Genomic DNA, 19,232 nt, shown 5'->3' with positions numbered 1-19,232 from the left:
GATAGTCACCTGTCTGAACCACACGAGTTACTTACTTTAAAATATTACATTTACCTTTCTGTTTGAACACAGGTTACGTTCTATAAAATTATGCAGTCACTTGTCTGATCCTCATAGGTGCATAACTACAGTATAATATTGCAATCACGTGTGTGACCCAAACAGGTTACTGACTATATACTGCTGTGCCTGATTTTTGCGGGTAATACATTATGGGGGAATGTATTTAGACACGATAAAGCAAAAACTTATCATCTGAGAAGTTTTCGCAGAATTTGTTTTGGTGCAATATTTTGATGTGTTTTTCTATGCGCACTCCCATTTTTCGCACTATCCAATTTCAACAGACGTAAAAATGCATTCTTGCGAAAACTTTTCATGGTGTAACCTGTGAAAATTACAGATGAATTTGAGGAAATCTGTCTGCACCCCTTAAAATAAGTAACTGACTTAGGTAATCAATTAAGAAGTGTGTTAGTGGCCCTAATAAAATTATTTGAGGTTCTTAAATTGTATGAGATGGCTGTTGTATGCATATTTGTACAAGTGTGGAAAAATGATAAAACCATTTTTTTGGACAAAATAAATGTTGCAGTTAAATTGGGGGTACATTAAAATCAAAAGTATATTTTGAGTCCAAAAGGTGCACTTTTAATTTTTTTTTTTAAATACTCCAGGTGCTGCCACCTACAATGTTTAAAACACCTATCCTATCCATACAGCCCTCCAAAATACCAGATCCACTACTTTTAACCCCATTTTCCAACACTTTTTAAAAAATTTTCACCCCAAAATTGACATTTCATTATTGGACAAATTAAGCTAAGTAAAAAATTATTTTTGCCGAATGTGTCATTACGAGGGGGTATCCAAGGGGTTCTGAACCAAGTCCCCACATTTTAAGCAAAATACGAGAAGCATTTTTGTGCAAAACCTTTTCACCAAACCGCTGCTTCTCGCAGCTAATTGAATCCGGCCCTATATATTAGTTCAGCTTCGTGTTAGGTCTACAGTAGATGTTGCTATACATGGGACTATACAGTATATTGCTGGCTTCACGCAGGTGACTGAGCTCCCTGATTTTTGTTAATATTATGTATGCAATTGCCTCCAATAACTGTTAGCACAGACTTATCTGCTGTTTTTGTCTTTACAGTAGATATTAAATGATAGAATGTCCAGCCACTAGTAATTTTGGGTTATCAGTGTGGATTTGTTCAAAGCATGCACTTTCATTCTGCCTTTTATTTCTGTCTGGATGAATAATAGCTTACTCTGTGTCCCAGGTCTATGCATCACTGCGTTTTCAGATTTATGTTGTTTAGAATTTATTGCATGTTAAAGGTATTTTATTGCATAAGTATGGTTGAAGTTAATATCATGCTGCTCCTCTTCATATTGGCTGTTTATTTACCTTATTTGACCGAGAAATTCTTCAGCTCATCTGGAAACCCCTGTTTCTGTTTTAAATCAATTATTATTATAATTAATTTGTATTATTATTTGTTTGTTTTTCCCAGAATAGCATTGTCAGATAATTAGGTACAAAATAATAATAATCTTCTATATAATTTTAGTTAATTAGTAAATAATGCCAGATAGTTCTACAAATATAAAATAATTAGCTTGATTTAAATAGTGGGTCAGCATTAATACAGAATAGATCTTAATTGATGACTTGCCTTGAGTGTCAGTAAGACTCCCTGAAATAGTGGTAATAGTGGAAGCTAGTCTGGGTGTGTGCAACACGGTGATGCCATCACGATTCCCCACTATGGGCAGACGAGCGGTTCAGTTTTACAGTGTTGTTTTCAACAAATTAGTTCAAGTTCGGATTTATTTCATTGGCTATCCAAAACACGTGATAGCCAATAAGATTCGGTTTTCAGATCTGAACTTAACCAAATCGCCCATCTCAAGTATTTACTATACTGCTTTGGGGCTTATTTACAGTTGGACATAAGTAGTTAATTTTATGGCATACCTCTATGTGGTGAGAAGTACACGCATCTTCTGCACCGTGCGGATAAGTTTTGCTTTTGCAATCTCCTAGAAATGCATTTTTGAAAATTATGCAAATATGGTATAGATACATACATTTATTGTCCCTTTTGTTGTTTTGCATATACAAAGCAAGAATTAGCAATATGATTATCTTCCCATTATATGAACAATAAACAGTCAACACCTACTTTTGTAGTACAGTGATTATGAAAGAATCCATAGCTGAGTAAGTGAATGCAAATGATTTGATGAGTTCCATGTGTACATAATGTGAATATGTACTTAGTCAAGGTCACTTTGCTGTCAGTGGTTGAGAGTTGAAGTTGATGTGAGCACTTTGTAGTGTTCAACTTGGTCACACAGTAGCCAATGCAGTGACACTGACACATGTAAGTATTCAGGGAATGTACTATATCTCTAGCAATTTTCCATGGTTTAACAGATTTTAAAACACACCTTTTACATAGGGCTCCACTGTTCCTGCGACTCCTCCAGGCATTGCTAGTAAGCTTGTGCCTCACCTGCTCTTGTTTGTGGCACTGCTAGTAACTTCTTGTCTCTCCTGCTGGTGTTTGTGGCACTGCTAATAACCTTGTGCCTATCCTGCTGGTGTTTCTAGCACTGCTAGTAACCTTGTGCCTCACCTGCTCGTGTTTGTGGCACTGCTAGTAACCTTGTGCCTCTCCTGCTGGTGTTTGTGGCACTGCTAGTAACCTCGTGCCTCTCCTGCTGGTGTTTGTGGCACTGCTAGTAACTTCGTGTCTCTCCTGCTGGTGTTTGTGGTACTTCTAATAACCTTGTGCCTCTCCTGCTGGTGTTTCTGGCACTGCTAGTAACCTTGTGCCTCTCCTGCTGGTGTTTGTGGCACTGCTAGTAATCTCGTGTCTCTCCTGCTGGTGTTTCTGGCACTGCTAGTAACCTCGTGTCTCTCCTGCTGGTGTTTCTGGCACTGCTAGTAACCTCGTGTCTCTCCTGCTGGTGTATATGGCACTGCTAGTAACCTTGTGCCTCTCCTGCTGGTGTTTGTGGCACTGCTAATAACCTCGTGCCTCTCCTGCTGGTGTTTCTGGCACTGCTAGTAACCTCGTGCCTCTCCTGCTGGTGTTTGTGTCAACATATGATGTGTGTTCTGCATTTACCTAAACCACACAACCTTCTGGCGTGACTAAATACTTGTTTTATGGGATACGTTCAGAATCCCGAGAGCGGGGATCCTGGCGTTCAGAATGCAGACGCCGGAATCCTGACACTTATCAGAATATATCCCGAAGGTAAGTAGCGGGGTTAGTTTTAGGCACTAGGGGGGAGGTTAGGTTTAGGCAACGGGGAGGTTTAGGGTTAGGGGTTTGGTTTGGGTTACTTACCTAGAGCCGTCGGGATTGTAACTTGGTCGGGATGCCGGCGACTGGATTCTGACCGCCGGGATCCCGAGCGCTGGCATCCCGTACCCATTCCTGTTTTTATAGATGTGAATGTGACCCATATTATTCCTACATGAATCTGCCAGAAACCTCCCATCCTCTGTGCTGTTGGGGAACCCACCTCCTTTTATTATTCAACTGTGTGTGGTTTTCCGCCATTTTCCTGTCACATCGCCACTGATAATTGCAGCCCTGCCCCCACATGTGCGGGCACACAAACAAATGTGTCACTGCTTCCTATAATGGCATAATCATACAATGTGCTGTGGTGAGCATTTTCATTATACGAGGGTTGTTCAAAAAGTAGTACCTAAATGCTCACAACTCAAATTTTATTATAGATACAGATTTGAAAATTTGCAATAAAATACTTTGAAGTCTTTGAAGTGAAGAATGACTCTACTTAAAAAATTCACCATCTGCCCTCAAACATTTCTCCACCTCTCAACCCAAGCTATGAATCCACTTTGGAAAAATTCCAATGTTTGGTGTTTGACCCAGGAAAATATGGCGTTTTTAACATCCTCTGTCTTCAAAATGTTGACGTCGGAGACACTATTTGAGAGAGCCAAACAAATGAAAGTCAGAAGGGGCCAAATCAGGACTGTATGGTGGATGTGACATTATTGCCCACCCCATTTTGGCAATGGCCGCAGATGTTGCCATCGAAGTGTGAGGTCTGGCATTGTCGTGGTGTAAGATGACATTTGACAGTGGAATTGTTGACCTTTGTTTGCAGATGGCTTCTTTCAGCTTCTTAAGTGTAATAATGTATCGATCACTGTTGATTGATTGGTTTGGTTCCAAGTAATCGATGAGAATAACACTTCGGCAATCCCAGAAGAATGTGGCCATGACTTTGTTTACGGATCACTGTGATTTAAACTTTTTTGGCCTAGGTGAACTTGGGTATTTCCATTGCTTTGATTGGGCCTTTGTTTCTGGGTCATAAAGGAATACCCAGGTCTCATCTCCTGTAATGACATTTTCCAAAAATGTCTCAGGGTTGGCTTTAAAGTTGGTCAAAAAGTCATTGCACACTTCCACCTTCTGGGCCTTATGATCCCTGGTTAATTGCTTTGGAACCCATTTAGCACACACTTTTGGATATCCCAAATTATTGTTCAGTGTTTTATAGTGCCATGGCTACATTCAAGTTTATCACTGATATCTCTGATGGTCACTCGACGGTTTTTCTGAATCATGGCATCGACTTTGTGTCGGTTCTCTGCTGTCACTGCAGTTGATGGTCTGTCACCATGAGGTTTGTCGCACATGGGCGATTCTCCTGACTGAAAACGCTTCATCCACCTTCTGACATTGCTATAGTCAATTGTACGCTCACCATACACTTTTTCCAGTCTTCTGTGGATTTCTGTAGCACTGCAGCCTTCTTTCTCCAGAAATTCAATGACGGCTCTTTGTTTAATCTTGGATTCAATGGTATTTCTTGGACTACCTAAACAAAAATTCATATATAGCTAGCACACATATTAAACTACAAACTGAAATAATATGCAATTTTTATTTGAAACTTTGTCAGAGTGAGCATTTAGGCATTACTTTTTGGACAACCCTCGTATGATTGGTTACATGATATTCTGGCCTGACCCTCTTTAATTTTTTGAAGACATAGTCAGGTACAAGATGCAAATGCTACTGTTTTAATATTATTCATATTCTCCTTCAGGTCAAGTCTTAGTTTATACAGGCTCCACTTTTGTGTTCTAAACCCCATTATTTGTAGGCAGACCATCTGACTTGGATTGGTAACTGCTACTATAATCAACTTGCCATACTAAATTGAGGGGGAATACAATTGTTCTTGAAGAATATTCTATTGTTTTGCCATTGGGAGCGAGTGCCGTGGCCGGCCATTACTTAAAGCACTTGCAACGGGATTAGCTGCGCAAAGCGGCTAAATCCGTGCAAACTACTTGGCGCATTGAGTTTGGGCGGATTTCTGCTCGCCACCTCAGGAGAGTGTGAGCAGAAATAAGGGGCACCTAAGGCCCTCGCACCCAGCGGCACAAACCATTGAAATGCTCCTGTTACTTTAGACAGGAGCTGCGGGCAACACCTAAACAATTGAATCTCCCCCTTAAAGAGAGCGCCCATATAGGTATTCTACTAATGAATGCCACTCCCCAGGTGCTAGGATATACTCCTCCTCCAGACATCTGTCTAATAATTCTCCTGACAGGAATACTTTTAAACTCTGTTCTGACACATTTTGAGGGGAATTCAATTGCTTTGGATGCCCCCGCTGGGCGTCTATACAATTGTGCACCCGACGGCTAATGCCACAGAGGGACACATTTCTTCTCTCAGCCTCCTGAGGTTGTTTTGGACTCCCCCCTCCACCTAGCTCTGACCCCCTACAATGGCTAGTAACTGTGGTCTGGCCTGTCCTCTGGGACCAGCTCTGTGCCCTTCTCCCCCCCACTTCATATATTTCTCCCCTCTTCTCCCTCCACTCCCCCTTCATACTTTCTCTCTCCCCCTTTGGATTCAAATGACAGTTCAATGCCCTCCATTAACTTAATATTTGTAATTTATACATTGAAATAACTTAATGTTATCGTTACTTAGTAATTAATTCATTTACCATCCGTACAGTTATAAAGGAATATTATGTTCATTCAAACACAGAGACACAATTTGATGTATTATGTCCCTGTTGGCCTTTCTTATTGATTCCGTTGCCTTTTAAAAATGTCTTTGTTCTTGCATTTAAGATGAGGCTCCCGTAATTTTGAAACATATAATTAATTTATGGAAAAATAAGAGAGAGGAAAAAAGTCTGCTGAAAAGAGCAGCACTGGTCCTGGGACATGGAGAACCTTTTTTCTTGGTGTAGTAAAATTTAGCAGTTTTTTTTTCTTTACCCCAGAAGTTGCAGCTGCTTCAGTGAAATTCTGTCTTAATGATTTGCGTATACAGTATACAGTGTATAAAAACACTATGCTGCCTGCTTAAATAGCAAGTGGAGCCAGCCATACCATGAGATTGTAGCACATCAACTCACTGAGGGTGATGCAGAGTTGACCTCAAATTGTCTGTAATTGCACCTGCAATTGACATGGATCAAGTTGCGGGTAGTTACCTTTATTCTGAGTTTTATCCGTATGTGTGATAGATGCGCCTCTACCAATACAATTGGTTTCAGTAGTCGTCATTATTATTATCGTTTATTTATACGGCACCACAAAGGTCAAAGGTTCCGCAGCACCTTACACCTTACACAGTACACAAATGAGCACACACAAAAAACAGTTAATAGTATTATAAAACAATACAGGACAAGGACATGGTTTATATACATGTTTAGCTGCATAACACAAGCAGCAGGGCCTCAACAACCAAATGTTAGGTGCCAATTGGGGAGTAAGGAGTAAAAGATACTATAAGTAGGGATAGGAGAAGCACGAGGTCCCTGCTCGTGAGAGCTTACATTCTAAAGGGGAGGGGCAGACAGAGGCGACACAGATGGGGTAGATAGTGAGGAAGGAGCATGGAGTAGTGGGTTAGACCTGATGTTATGTTCAACTTCAATTCTTCATACATCAATCCCTATGCGAGAAAATAGATTTTGTTTGTGTTATTTACTTGAGATGTAGCGCTTCAATTTTTGTGTGTTCCATTTTAGCATCTACATAATTCCTGTGCATGGGTACACCTACATATTATCAGTGCATGGGTACACCAGCCCTGCAAAAAGATCTGTATTTGTGCATGGGCCAACTCTGCATTGCCCACATTCCTGTTGACACACTCTCAACACACCCTTACAAAACTTTACCTACAGATGTGTCCTTATACACCTAGCCTCAATACACCATGTGGCACCAGTGAACCAGTGAGCCACCAGGTCTCATATGACTTGGCTTGCACCCAGCGTCTTTTTAGTGTAATTTTTTGGGCAAAATTGTGTCTTAGTCGCAATCGGCTGCAACAATCCGCTTCCTGAGACTTACTGCATGGATTCATTTGATATGTGACACTTGTATATCTGTGTGTGACTGAGGGCCTGATTCAGAACCGCTCGCAAGCGCATTGCGCACACAAGCGGGTCGATGGTGGCCCAGTGCGCATGCGCGGCTTGCGCAAGCCCCGCAGCGAGTGAGAAATCACTCACTCCGGGGCTCGCAGCAAAACGGGGCGGCTGTCGATGTTGATCGACTGCTCGCCCTGTTTTGTAGGCGGGGAGGGGGGGGGGGTGGCTGAACAAACGGAGGCGTTCCCGAAGGAACACCTGCTGTTTGTGGGCAGCCCTACTGACATCACTTTTGATGTCAGTAGTAGACTTCTTGCTCTGTTAGAGCAGGAAGTTACTAACACTGCTTAGTAAATAGACCCCACAGTATAAAAACATGCCAGATCTGTTTGCAGAAACAGACTTGTGTTCACCTCCACATCAGCCCCTAGCAGTCAGTGGCAATTTTGTTTGATTTACTACTATGTGTCAGCAGATTATGTAAAGAAATTTTAATTTACCTATCTAACCCTCTAACCAAATCTCAAGCTATACAAGAGTTGTGCTTTGCGAGCGGACAGGAAAAAAAAAAAAAAAATTCCTCCCCGCCCTGATTCAGAGTGTGCGCTTGCAAATAACGAGCGCCTCTGAATCAGGCCCTGAATCTGTATATAAAACGCACAATGGACCTTTGCGTGATAAACAAAAGCAGCGGCCATTGCATTGAAGCACTTCGTATACAGATTCAGACTCTGACATACAAGTGTCGCATATCAAATTGATCAGTGCAGTCTCAGGAAACAGTTTGTCGCTTGCGACTAAGACGCATTTTTGGGGTGAAATAGGTGCAAAAAAGATGCTTGGCGCTAGCCATGTCAGACGGGACCTGGTGCGCAGAACAGCTGTTTAGCGCGACTGCAGCAATAATGTATAGGGCACATCTGTCTGTGCGATTGCCCTGTTATGCCCTTTAAGCCGTAAGTTGTGATGCAACTATAGTTGAGCTCCAGAGCAGACACGGGTCTATTTACTAAGCAGTGTTAGGAGACAGAGTGAAAAGTGATAAGGTGCCAGCCAATCAGCTGCCAACTGTCATTTTTCAAACACAGCCTGTGAGATGACAGTTGGGAGCTGATTGGCTGGCACCTTATCACAGACTTATCACTTTTCACTCTGTCTCCTAACACTGCTTAGTAAATAGACCCACAGTATAAAAACATGCCAGATCTGTTTGCAGAAACAGACTTGTGTTCACCTCCACATCAGCCCCTAGCAGTCAGTGGCATCACTAAGGCACTTGTAAGCATCTTATAGAATTTTGTTTGGTTTACTATGTGTCAGCAGATTATGTAAAGAAATTTTAATTTACCTATCTAACCCTCTAACCAAATCTCAAGCTATACAAGAGTTGTGCTTCTTTTGGTACGGTGCAGCTGATTACCTGAGTATTGTGTCTGTAGCGCAGCATGGAATCAGGGTTACACACCCGTCACCTTTCATCTTCAGCACTTGAAGCTAGAGCGTGATGCTGGGATAGTGTAAATGCATTTTCTGAATCTCAATACACTATCATGGGTTTAACTAAATTGTGTCTCCTCCAGGGAAATAAATGTTGGTCTACATCCCATACGGGAAGCACAAAATGTAGGTGACATTATCAGCCAACATGGCAGATTGTTGCAAGAAGACAATAAGGGGTAAATTTACTAAAGTGAGAGTTTTTAGAAGTGAGTTTTAAAAGAGATGTTGCCCATAGCAACCAATCAGAATCTACTTAACATTTAACTAGCACCTTCTAGAAGATAATAGCTAGAATCTGATTGGTTTCTATGGGCAATATCTCTTCTAAAACTCACTTTTAAAAACTCACGTTAGTAAATTTACCCATAAGGGGCATATTCAATTTGAAGCGAAAAGTACTTTGCCGGACTTTTCGCCATCATCGTAGGTCTTCCCGTCGAAAATTCCCCGCTTATCCCCGTATTCAATTCCAAATGAACGAAAACGGTACCTGGCGAAAACTCCTGTCATTTTTGTGGAAATCAGCCTGACACCCCCCAAAAGATGCTCTGACATGGGGGTTCACTATGGGTGCCCTTGAATAGCCCTGCAAAAGGTATTTGGGTTCTTTGAATGCTCTCAATAGCTGTTATTTAGCGTCTTTGGGACAGTGGTGAAAAATAGCATTTAGCCACTTTTGTGGGAAAAAATAAGTAGTCCCATCAAATTTGGGGTACCTGAAAATGGGTGCAAGCATATTTTTAAGTGGCTAAAATGAACTTGTAAAAATTGTGAAAAATCCACCTTCCGCAAGCACCTGCAATCAAAAAAACACCTGGGGCATACTTGGGGACCCCCCCTATGAATAATTCACTAGTTTAAAAGTTTGTCCCCCAACTTTTTTTTTTTTTACACCTCCAAAATTAAAGTACATTTTTTGGGATGTCCTGTGGTACTTTTAAAAAAATTTTTTTGATGCAGAATAGCTTTGGGGGATTGACCAAGGGTGCAAGGTGGTTTTTGGAAGTCTGTGCCCAAAAAACCCAATTCTGCACTTTTTTTTTTCTCCACCTATTCATAGGTGATACTTTATCGCAGTCGGACAAATTTAATACGGGGATAACTCAATTCGGCAAAAATGACGAGAACGGCTTTTCGCTCCAAATTGAATATTGAACATTTTTTAATTGTGATTAAATGTTTCATTGGTAATGTTGCATCTGTCTAATAAAAATATTGGTAGCATTGCTCATTGTATGTTTTCTTGGCTGTTGGTTTTGTGGTTTTAGTCAATTATTTTGTTTTTTTTTCTAGGTTAACATTCACAATGTCTGGAGATTTCTCGTAATCATTCCACATCGGGGTTCACCTGCTTTACTATAAACAGATTGAGGTAATGTGCACATCTTATTTTCCATGTGTTAGTAAATATTTGACAAATGATGTTGTAATTTTTCTGCAAATTGTCAATGTATTGCTCCAGTGCTTAGGAAGCATCACCCCTCCTTAGCCAGACACAACAGGAGTGAGGGATCAAATTGGTCAAATATTTATTTAAAGAGATTTCAACCTCCAGACAGCTTTTTAATTTATTGTGCATAGTATCTTACATTTTCTTTTAAACAACTATTTTTTTTTTTTTATGTCTGGCTAAATAATACCTGATTATATAAATACATTTGTGAACAGCACAAAACCCTGATGGATAAAGTGCATTGCACGAAGTAAAAGCAACAGGTGGTATGAACAAGCAATAAATGAATCATCTGAGCTGGAAAACTACATTAAAATATTGACCTTTAAAGTGAAAATGTTTTTCGACGCACTCTCAACAATGGACTTCATTATATTCCAAGAGACCAGTTGCATTGTTAATGTCTGACTTGTGGCATATTGGGCCTGATTCAGAGTTGTACGCGATCACACAGTCGCTACGTCTTTGTGATAATATGCTAAAGCCGCAGGAGGCTTCTTTTGTAAATAGTCACCTCCTGCCAGCTACTGTGATCCGCTGCTGCGTCCAAGGATGGAGCCATCCGATCACATGAGTGAACATCGGCCATCTGAGTAATCAGGTTACTCAGGATGGCCGAGTATTCCATGCTGCTGTGGCAAGTACAGCTGCGATGGAAGACTCCGACACTGGCCTTGACATTTATAGAAAATGTAGTCCACACGCTCCCGTTTTCTGGGCTCTTGGGATTTTTTTTGAGACTTGATGTGTCTCGAAAAAGTATTCACGAAAAGTGCTGTATTTTCATCAGCGCAACATAGGTCTGTGAATTTAACACAGATCCTATGTGTTTCTGGGCGAATTTTCTTATTTGTTCGGCCGAACAAACAGAGGCCCTGATTCAGAGCCGGACGCTCTGACAGAGCGCTCGCTCTGAATCAGGGCCGTCCTTTTCTTTTTTTAGAGCGGCCTCCTGGCCGCTCGCATAGCTGTGGGTGACCACCCACAGCTATAGCGAGCGGCCAAAAAGATGGTCGCCATGGTCAAGACCATCGGGCTTGCGACGAGACCCTTGTGGTAGGGTCTCATTGCCGCAAGCCCTGGAGTGCTTTCGGCTCTTATCAGAGCCGAAGGCACTCCCACTGACATCACTTGTGATGTCAGTGGGGCCGGCCCCAGACGGTAGCCTTCCCATGGGAACGCCTCCGTCTGAGCTAGCATGCCCCCGGCATGCCCACCAAAGGGGGCGTGCTGTAACTCAACATCGACAGCACGCCTCCTTTGGTGCGAGACCCGGAGCGACTATTTGCCTGTTGCTATCCGGGTCTCGCGCATGCGCGCGACGAAGCCGCCTCCGTCGTGCGCATGCGCACTGGGCTCAGCGCTCGCGAGCGGGTCTGAATTAGGCCCAGAATACGGTGATAAAAGAAATTGTCAAAGAATGGGAATTATTAGTAAAAAATCCCCATTTTTCACCCCCCACAAAATATCGGGGCTAATTGGATACCTCCCTAACAGCGTTATCCAATTAGCCCTGATTTATTTTTTGGAGACGAAGGCACTCCCACTGACATCACTTGTGATGTCAGTGGGGCCGGCCCCAGACGGTAGCCTTCCCATGGGAACGCCTCCGTCTGGGCTAGCATGCCCCCGGCATGCCCACCAAAGGGGGCGTGCTGTCACTCAACATCGACAGCACGCCTCCTTTGGTGCGAGACTCGGAGCGACTATTTGCCCGTTGCTATCCGGGTCTCGCGCATGCGCGCGACGAAGCCGCCTCCGTCGTGCGCATGCGCACTGGGCTCAGCGCTCGCGAGCGGGTCTGAATTAGGCCCAGAATACGGTGATAAAAGAAATTGTCAAAGAATGGGAATTATTAGTAAAAAATCCCCATTTTTCACCCCCCACAAAATATCGGGGCTAATTGGATACCTCCCTAACAGCGTTATCCAATTAGCCCTGATTTATTTTTGGAGACGAAAACCGGGGATTTTTTGCCGATAATCCCCATCTTTTCGACAATTTCTTTTATCACTGTATCCTGTTTGTTTGGCCAAACAAATAGGATTATTCGGCCAAAAACATATAGGATCCGTGATAAGTTCACGGACCTATGTTTTTTCACCATTGTGGAAGCAAAAACAAGTCACTTTTTGGGGATTATTTTTTTGGGACACATCCCGTAAAAAAAAAGTCCCTGATAAGTGCCAGCGTCAGGCCGGACTTCGGGGCTAATTGGATACCAGCCTAAAAGTCTCCAAAGTAGCATAGAGACAGAAACATCTATTTGGACCATGGGAAATCTTCATTGCCTTAGTATTTTGTCTGTTCTTTAATCCATTTGGTTTTCTGAGTGAGGAAAAAAATAATCACTCTTAATAAGTTTTTTTTTTTTTTTAAATATGGGCACAGAGGATTCTAATTTCCTCCATCCCAGGCCTTTGACCGAGTAGCAGTAAATGTTGACCGTCTCTATGTGAGCAGGCATTATCTCTCTCGGGATCTTGGAAAGTGTTTCCACACCTCAATATGCCCGACTGTAACTGGCAGCAACATAGTTCTGTGTCCTGGTCACTATTTCCATCAATTCTCAGACGTTGGCAAATGTCTTCTCTCCAATGTGAATGTAGGATTTTAAACTTTTTTTTTTAATTGCTGCCATGTGTTTTCTTAAGCACACTCGTAAAGCTCCGTAGCACCATGTCTCAAAATAACTGTTTAATAATAGCCCCTCCAGATGTCCAGAGTTGTCATCTCTGGGGTAACTCTGGGCTTGTGCCAAGTCGCTGAGGTAGCAGTTTGTCAGTGGTAGTAAAAGTGCTGTCCATATTATATGTCTCTTACTACTATACAAGACAGGATGAATGGGTGATGTAATTACTTGTGTGTATTCCACCAGACCTCTAACAGTGGATAAATCTTGGTTCTGTGGGTGATGCTATTGAACCTGTGTGGATTGACAATATAACTAATAGGAGCAGGCTGTCCAAAACGCTAGTAAAATGATGTTTGAACATGGTATTAAATATTTTCCACTCATTAAGAGGAATTGCTAAGCTTTTTCTAGCTAGTTTTAAACATATCGTATTGAGAGGAGATGAGCAGCATTTTTGCTGGCTTCCCCTATAAATCCCATTGCACTCATGATTGATGTCCCGTGTAATTAATGTGGCTTATTTATTAGACATCAAAGACATCCCTACCCATTTGCTTTCCGGCTATTTGGCGTTCACAATAGAAATGACACATTTTGCAATACAGATTGTAATGTCCCTGTATTATGATTGCAGCCTTCAGCTTAACATAATTTTGTTTGCAAGGTTTGTTCAAAGTTAACCAAGTGTCACATCGGTACCTTATGTACCAAGGTGTTGCAAGGGTTATTCAAGAGCATATTCCAGCTTGTGGCCTAGATTTGCATTATTACAGGCTGCGGGGGAAGTATCTTTGCATGGAGCTGTGCACCTGCATTTCCTAGAAAAAAAAAAGATAAAGAGATTATTGAGCATGTTACCTGCAGTCAGTAGAGGCAGCCATTTTGTGTACTAAAGACGTATTAATGAGTGTATGTCATTTAATGGACCAGTGGTTTCTCTTTGGCATCTCCTGGGCTTAATGAACACACCACTAGATGCAACATGACTGAAAATGTGTAGCCTAGTCGGACGACTCGAGGTTCCATATTTTTCGGGCAGATAGACTCTTACATCTGTTGAGAAAACCCCATAAGGCAATGTACAGCACATGCCAACAAGAGACAAACCTGGGGAGCTGGTGGCTCTGTTTTTGGGGGGGCTGGCATGCATAAGGATCCCTGATACATTCAGATATCACAGACTGGAGAACGCTATGTAACTAAACTTGCAGATCATTTGCACCCATTCATGTCATGCATTCACTGAGACAGGAGCGGGCTCTTTCAGAACGACATTGCGCCTCCGCACAGGTCCGTATCCACCAGATTATGTCAAGAGGAACATTCCTCTCTGTTTGGCATCATAAGGTGGCCCACTCGTTCACCAGGTTTGATCCCCATAAAACACACAGGAATGTAGTTCAGCATGCCATAAATGGCAGGGTTCCTCCACTGGTGAATATTATGGAATTGTGAACCATTATTTAGGAGGCATGGTGTACTCTATCTACACCAGTGGCAAATGCAGGATTTTGAAAGGGGGTTTCCAAATACTTGGTTACAGAACCAATGAAAAAATAAAAAAATCTAACAACAAATATATAATGCGAATTCAATTCAAAACGATGTTGAATAGCCGCGGGAGAGAGCTCCCGAAGCTATTCAATTCAACGCAGTGTTTGGGTGGGTTAAGGATTTCTGCTCGCACCATCCTGGGGATGCAAGGAGAAATCCGACAAAAGTTCCGGGCGCGCAGCTGTTTTCCTGCTTAGCGCGGCGCTAACAGCCGCGCGCCCGGCACTTTAGTCGGAGAATGCAAGCTTAGGTTGTACAGCCTTTACCAGCCATCAACGTGATAAGAGTAAAAATACATTAAGGTGTCAAATATGTTCCGCATGCAGTACCATGTACTAAGAATAAGATGCTGAAATCATGTGAACAGAAAACAATATATTTTGGTATTCATGGTAGTCACAGGTTTCAACAGGTCTATGAAACTTTAGCTGCCTGTGACAAGTTAAGAATCACAAAGAACAATGACAAACAAGAAGCAGAAACAATAAGCAACTAATTTAAACAAAACAATTGTAATAACTGGTAAATAAATGTTTCCTTACATAACAATTAAATCATAAAGGGGACAGTGTAGTAAAGCCACGTAAATGGCTAAACATGGCGCTCTTCGATCTTGGTAATATACCACATTATTTTAAGCTGACTGAGTTATAAACATACAATACTATATTATATATATTTCTTCTTCAGGGTCCATAGTAACTACCTTGGGGAATATGTGGTTTGGAGGAAACTCTGCACCAAACAGTCAACTCTTTCCGGTCCCAGGATGCACTGGTTCTCAGGTACTCAGTTTTTCTTTTGGTGCTGCAGGAGACGCACCGTTATAACAGTACGGGACTGAAAACAGTCCCAAGGTTTTTTCTTTCTTACCTTTTCACTCTGAGTTTAGCAGCAGGGCGTCTTATAAGACACCCGTGCTGTGACTCCATCTACCCCCGCCCGCGCCGCAACACCAGTAACCTGTGTGGTCTGATGATTTCACCCGGGCCGCGGCGGAGTGTGCTAAATTGCGATGCTGTGACATGGACTGCAACCGGAGGACACATTGAAGTCAGGTAAGAGCGAGCCAGTCCGGGCTTCCAGCATGGGAGATGTATGGAAGCTGCTGCAGTGAGGGCCTGGTTCGCTGCTCCCGAACTAGGTTATCGGGACCATATCGCCTGGCGCTGGGAACGGGCTTCAGATGCATTCTGTTGCTGAGAGACCAGTGTCCCCGATTGGTTTGTGCAGCATAGGGGAGGTAAGCTCTCATCCTGGCAGCCCCACCCCGACCCAGGGGCGGACTTTGGAAGTTTTGCGCATCTGGGTCGCTCCGCCCATCTCTCTATATGAGATGCTCACTGACTACGTTCTGTGCTCTGTGAAAGCGGTTGGTCTCAGGAGGTGTTGGGATCTCCCTGTATACCTCTCCCCCAGGGGCCAGGTATATAACGCTCCATATCCTATCAATCAACTTTAATAGGGTTTTGACCAGTTGATTCAGAGCTTATTTTCAACTAAAAGTTGTATCTGCATTGTATGTGACTTTGTGCTAGCGCCTGCTGTGTCTGTTTATTACTTATTTATATCACTATTGTTCCTCATTTCTCTGTGCACGTGGTGGTTTTTGTTTCTATATCAGTGTTTAAATGTCATTGCTTTGTACCTTATATGTCTAAGATCAAAGGGAAACATGAGGCTGAGGCCCCAGTGCTGGTATTATGTAAATCCTGTCAGGCAGGCCTGTCTCCACAGGATTTCATACAGGATACAGGATACAGGATGGTATGTGTATTTCTTGTTATAAGATTCCATCACATCAACCCAGTATATCAGCGCCTGTGCAAGAGTGCTAACACATTTAGTGGACCGGTTAGCGACACCTATACTACCTCCTACTATGGGATTTCCACAACAGTTGCAACCTGCTATGTGTGTTCCTCCTACGTATCCATCCTGGATGGATGCTTATGCTCATTTTTCACAGGGTATGGTTCAACAGTCAACCACTCTTAAACCTAGACAAGCGGATAGATTGGTAACCACTAAGGTTCAGGGTCGGAAGAGATCATCGCATCATTCTGCCAAGCCTTTACACTCGGATTCATCATCGGATGAATCAGATGTTGCACAGGGTTCCTCCTCGGAATCGGTATCTGAAGAGGAGGATTGTCATGCCTCTGTGGATGTTCCCTCTCTGGTGAGAACATTTAAATCTATTTTAAATTTAGAAGATGGAAAGGCACCTCCTAGGTCAAAAGCTCCACTCATTAGACGACAGAAGGTGATTAAGGATGAGTTTCCTCAGTCGGAACATCTTTCAGAACTCATGGCTGAGGCATGGAATACCCCGGATAGGCGGTTCCATACTACAAAGAAGTTATCCTTGTTATATCCATTTCCAGTAAGTGAATGTGATAAATGGGAGGTCTCTCTCACGGTGGATGTTAACATGACTCATTTGATTAAAAGTTCCACATTGCCCATTCCGTCCACATCCTTTCTTAAGGATGCTACTGATAAAAGGTTGGAATGTCATTTTTTTTCCCTATATCTGGTGCAATTACGCAGCCGGACATTGCAACTGGCTGGGTGGCCAAGGCCATAGAAGAGTGGACGGCAGCAATGGTAGAGACTATGCCAGATGATACGAGACAACAACTGTCTTATTTTTCTCTTATGTGAGAGGCAGGATCTTACAAAGGGATGCTGCAATGGACGCAGGAATTATGGCATCTAGGGCGTTAGCAGCTTCAATTGTGGCACACAGAGCCCTCTGGTTAAGGTCCTGGAAGGCAGATGTCTTTTTCTAGACAGTCTAATTCCTGTAGGACTACCAAGTCACAACAAGTGAGGAAGTCCTGGCCAACCAGATGTCCAGCTACCAAGTTGGATGACAAACTTTCAGCCTGCAGGGGCGGGCCTCCCCCTGGGGGACCTCAGGTGGGGGGGGGGGTGACTTCTTCGGTTTTGCGACACTTGGCATCAGACAACAACAAATGCCTGGGTCAGAGAAGTGGTCTCAGGGATATGCAATCACTTTCTGAGGACATCCACCCCAGAAATTCTTTGGCACAACTACCCCAGCAAGCTCTGTCAAAGCCCTGGCCCTCCAGGAAGCCATTCAGACTTTGTTGGGTTCAGGGGTTATCATTCCGGTTCCCTTTATCTCAACAAGGAAGCGGATATTATTTAATTCTGATTTTGATTCAGAAACCAGATGGGTCTCATCTCCCTATCCTGAATCTAAAGATTCTGAACAAATTTGTACATGTATCTAAGTTCTGTATGGAAACCCTCAATTATGCTGGCTATGGAACTTGGGGTTTTATGGTTTCCCTAGACATACAAGATGCATACCTGCATGTGCCTATCCCATCAAAGGTTTCTACGATTTTCTGTTCGTCAGCAACATTACCAATTTCAGGCTCTACCCTTTGGTCTTTTCACAGCTCCTTGGGTGTTTACAAAGATAATGGCGGTCATGACGGCTCTTCTCAGACAACAAGGAATCAGAATTCTGCCATACTTGGACGATCTCCTAATATTGGCACAGTCTCAGGAGGTAATATTTCATCATATCCAGCTGACAGTGGCCTACCTAAAGCAGCACGGCTGGATTGTAATTTGGAAAAAGCCATTGCTTTCTCCAACACAGCAGATGATCCATCTGGGAGTGCTCCTGGATTCTCAGGCGCAGAAGATCTTTTCACCAGTAAAAAAGATTGCAGCTCTACATTTGCGGGTGCGCAAATTGCTTTACAATCAAAGAGTATAAGCCCACGCAGTGATGCAGGTCCTGGAGTCCATAGTTTCCACCTTCAACATGGTGGAATACGCCTAGGTTCACTCCAGGCCCTTTCAGTTATTAATCCTGTCTTGTTGGAACGCTCAGTATCAGTGGATAAAGTCTCAGATGATTCTTCTCTCCCCAGTGGTTCGGCTCTTCCTGGCCTGGTGGCTTCAGGCGGCTCATTTAAACAAGGGTTGCCCTCTGTGGATCCCAAAGTGGGTACTCCTCACCACGGACACCAGTCTTCAAGGATGGGGCACAGTAACAAGTTATCACACTTTCCAGGAAAGGTGGACGTCTTAGGAGAGGCACCTGCACATAAATATCTTGGAACTCCGGGCAGTGTACAGTGCGTTGGTTTCAGCACGAAGCCTCCTTCAGGGCAGGCCTGTCCAAATCCAGTCATCAGGGAGGCACGCGAAGTCGGACAGCCATGCGGGAAGTGATGAAATTCTGACTTGGGCAGAATGTCATCTTCCGGCAATCTCGCCAATTTTCATCCCAGGAGTCCACAACTGGGAAGCAGACTTCCTCAGTCATCAGGACATACACACTGAAGAACGGGCTCTACACCCAGAAGTCTTCCAGCTACTGGTGCACAAATGGGGATTACCATAGGTGGATCTCATGGCCTCACGGAACAATTACAAGGTTCCCAGGTACCTGTCCAGGGCAAAAGACCCCTCAGCCCCCTTCGTGGATGCGCTGGCAGTGGAGTGGGATTTCAGGTTGGCTTACCTGCTTCCTCCATTCTCTCTTCTACCAAGAATTCTCAGAAAATTCAAGCATGAGGGTAGCAGGGTGATTCTAGTCACTCCGGCTTGGCCCAGGCGCCATTGGTTCACCAATCTGATGTGTCTTTCCATAGATACTCCGCTCACACTTCCTCTTCG

General features: G+C 43.2%; 1 protein-coding gene across 1 annotated transcript in view; it reads left to right on the top strand.

Annotated features, from left to right (window-relative positions):
• Nucleotides 1-19,232, top strand: part of MPP7 (MAGUK p55 scaffold protein 7) — a 432,558-nt gene that overhangs the window by 108,800 nt on the left and 304,526 nt on the right. The window contains exon 2 of the mRNA XM_088447791.1: nucleotides 10,216-10,294. The gene's annotated coding sequence lies outside the window, so the exon portion shown is untranslated. The remainder of the gene's footprint in view (nucleotides 1-10,215; nucleotides 10,295-19,232) is intronic.

This window comes from Taudactylus pleione, unplaced genomic scaffold (genome assembly GCF_031769625.1).
Source record: "Taudactylus pleione unplaced genomic scaffold, aTauple2 ptg000439l, whole genome shotgun sequence".
Taxonomy (NCBI): domain Eukaryota; kingdom Metazoa; phylum Chordata; class Amphibia; order Anura; family Myobatrachidae; genus Taudactylus; species Taudactylus pleione.
Note: the sequence above shows the minus strand (reverse complement) of the source record. Positions and strands in the feature narration are given on the sequence as shown.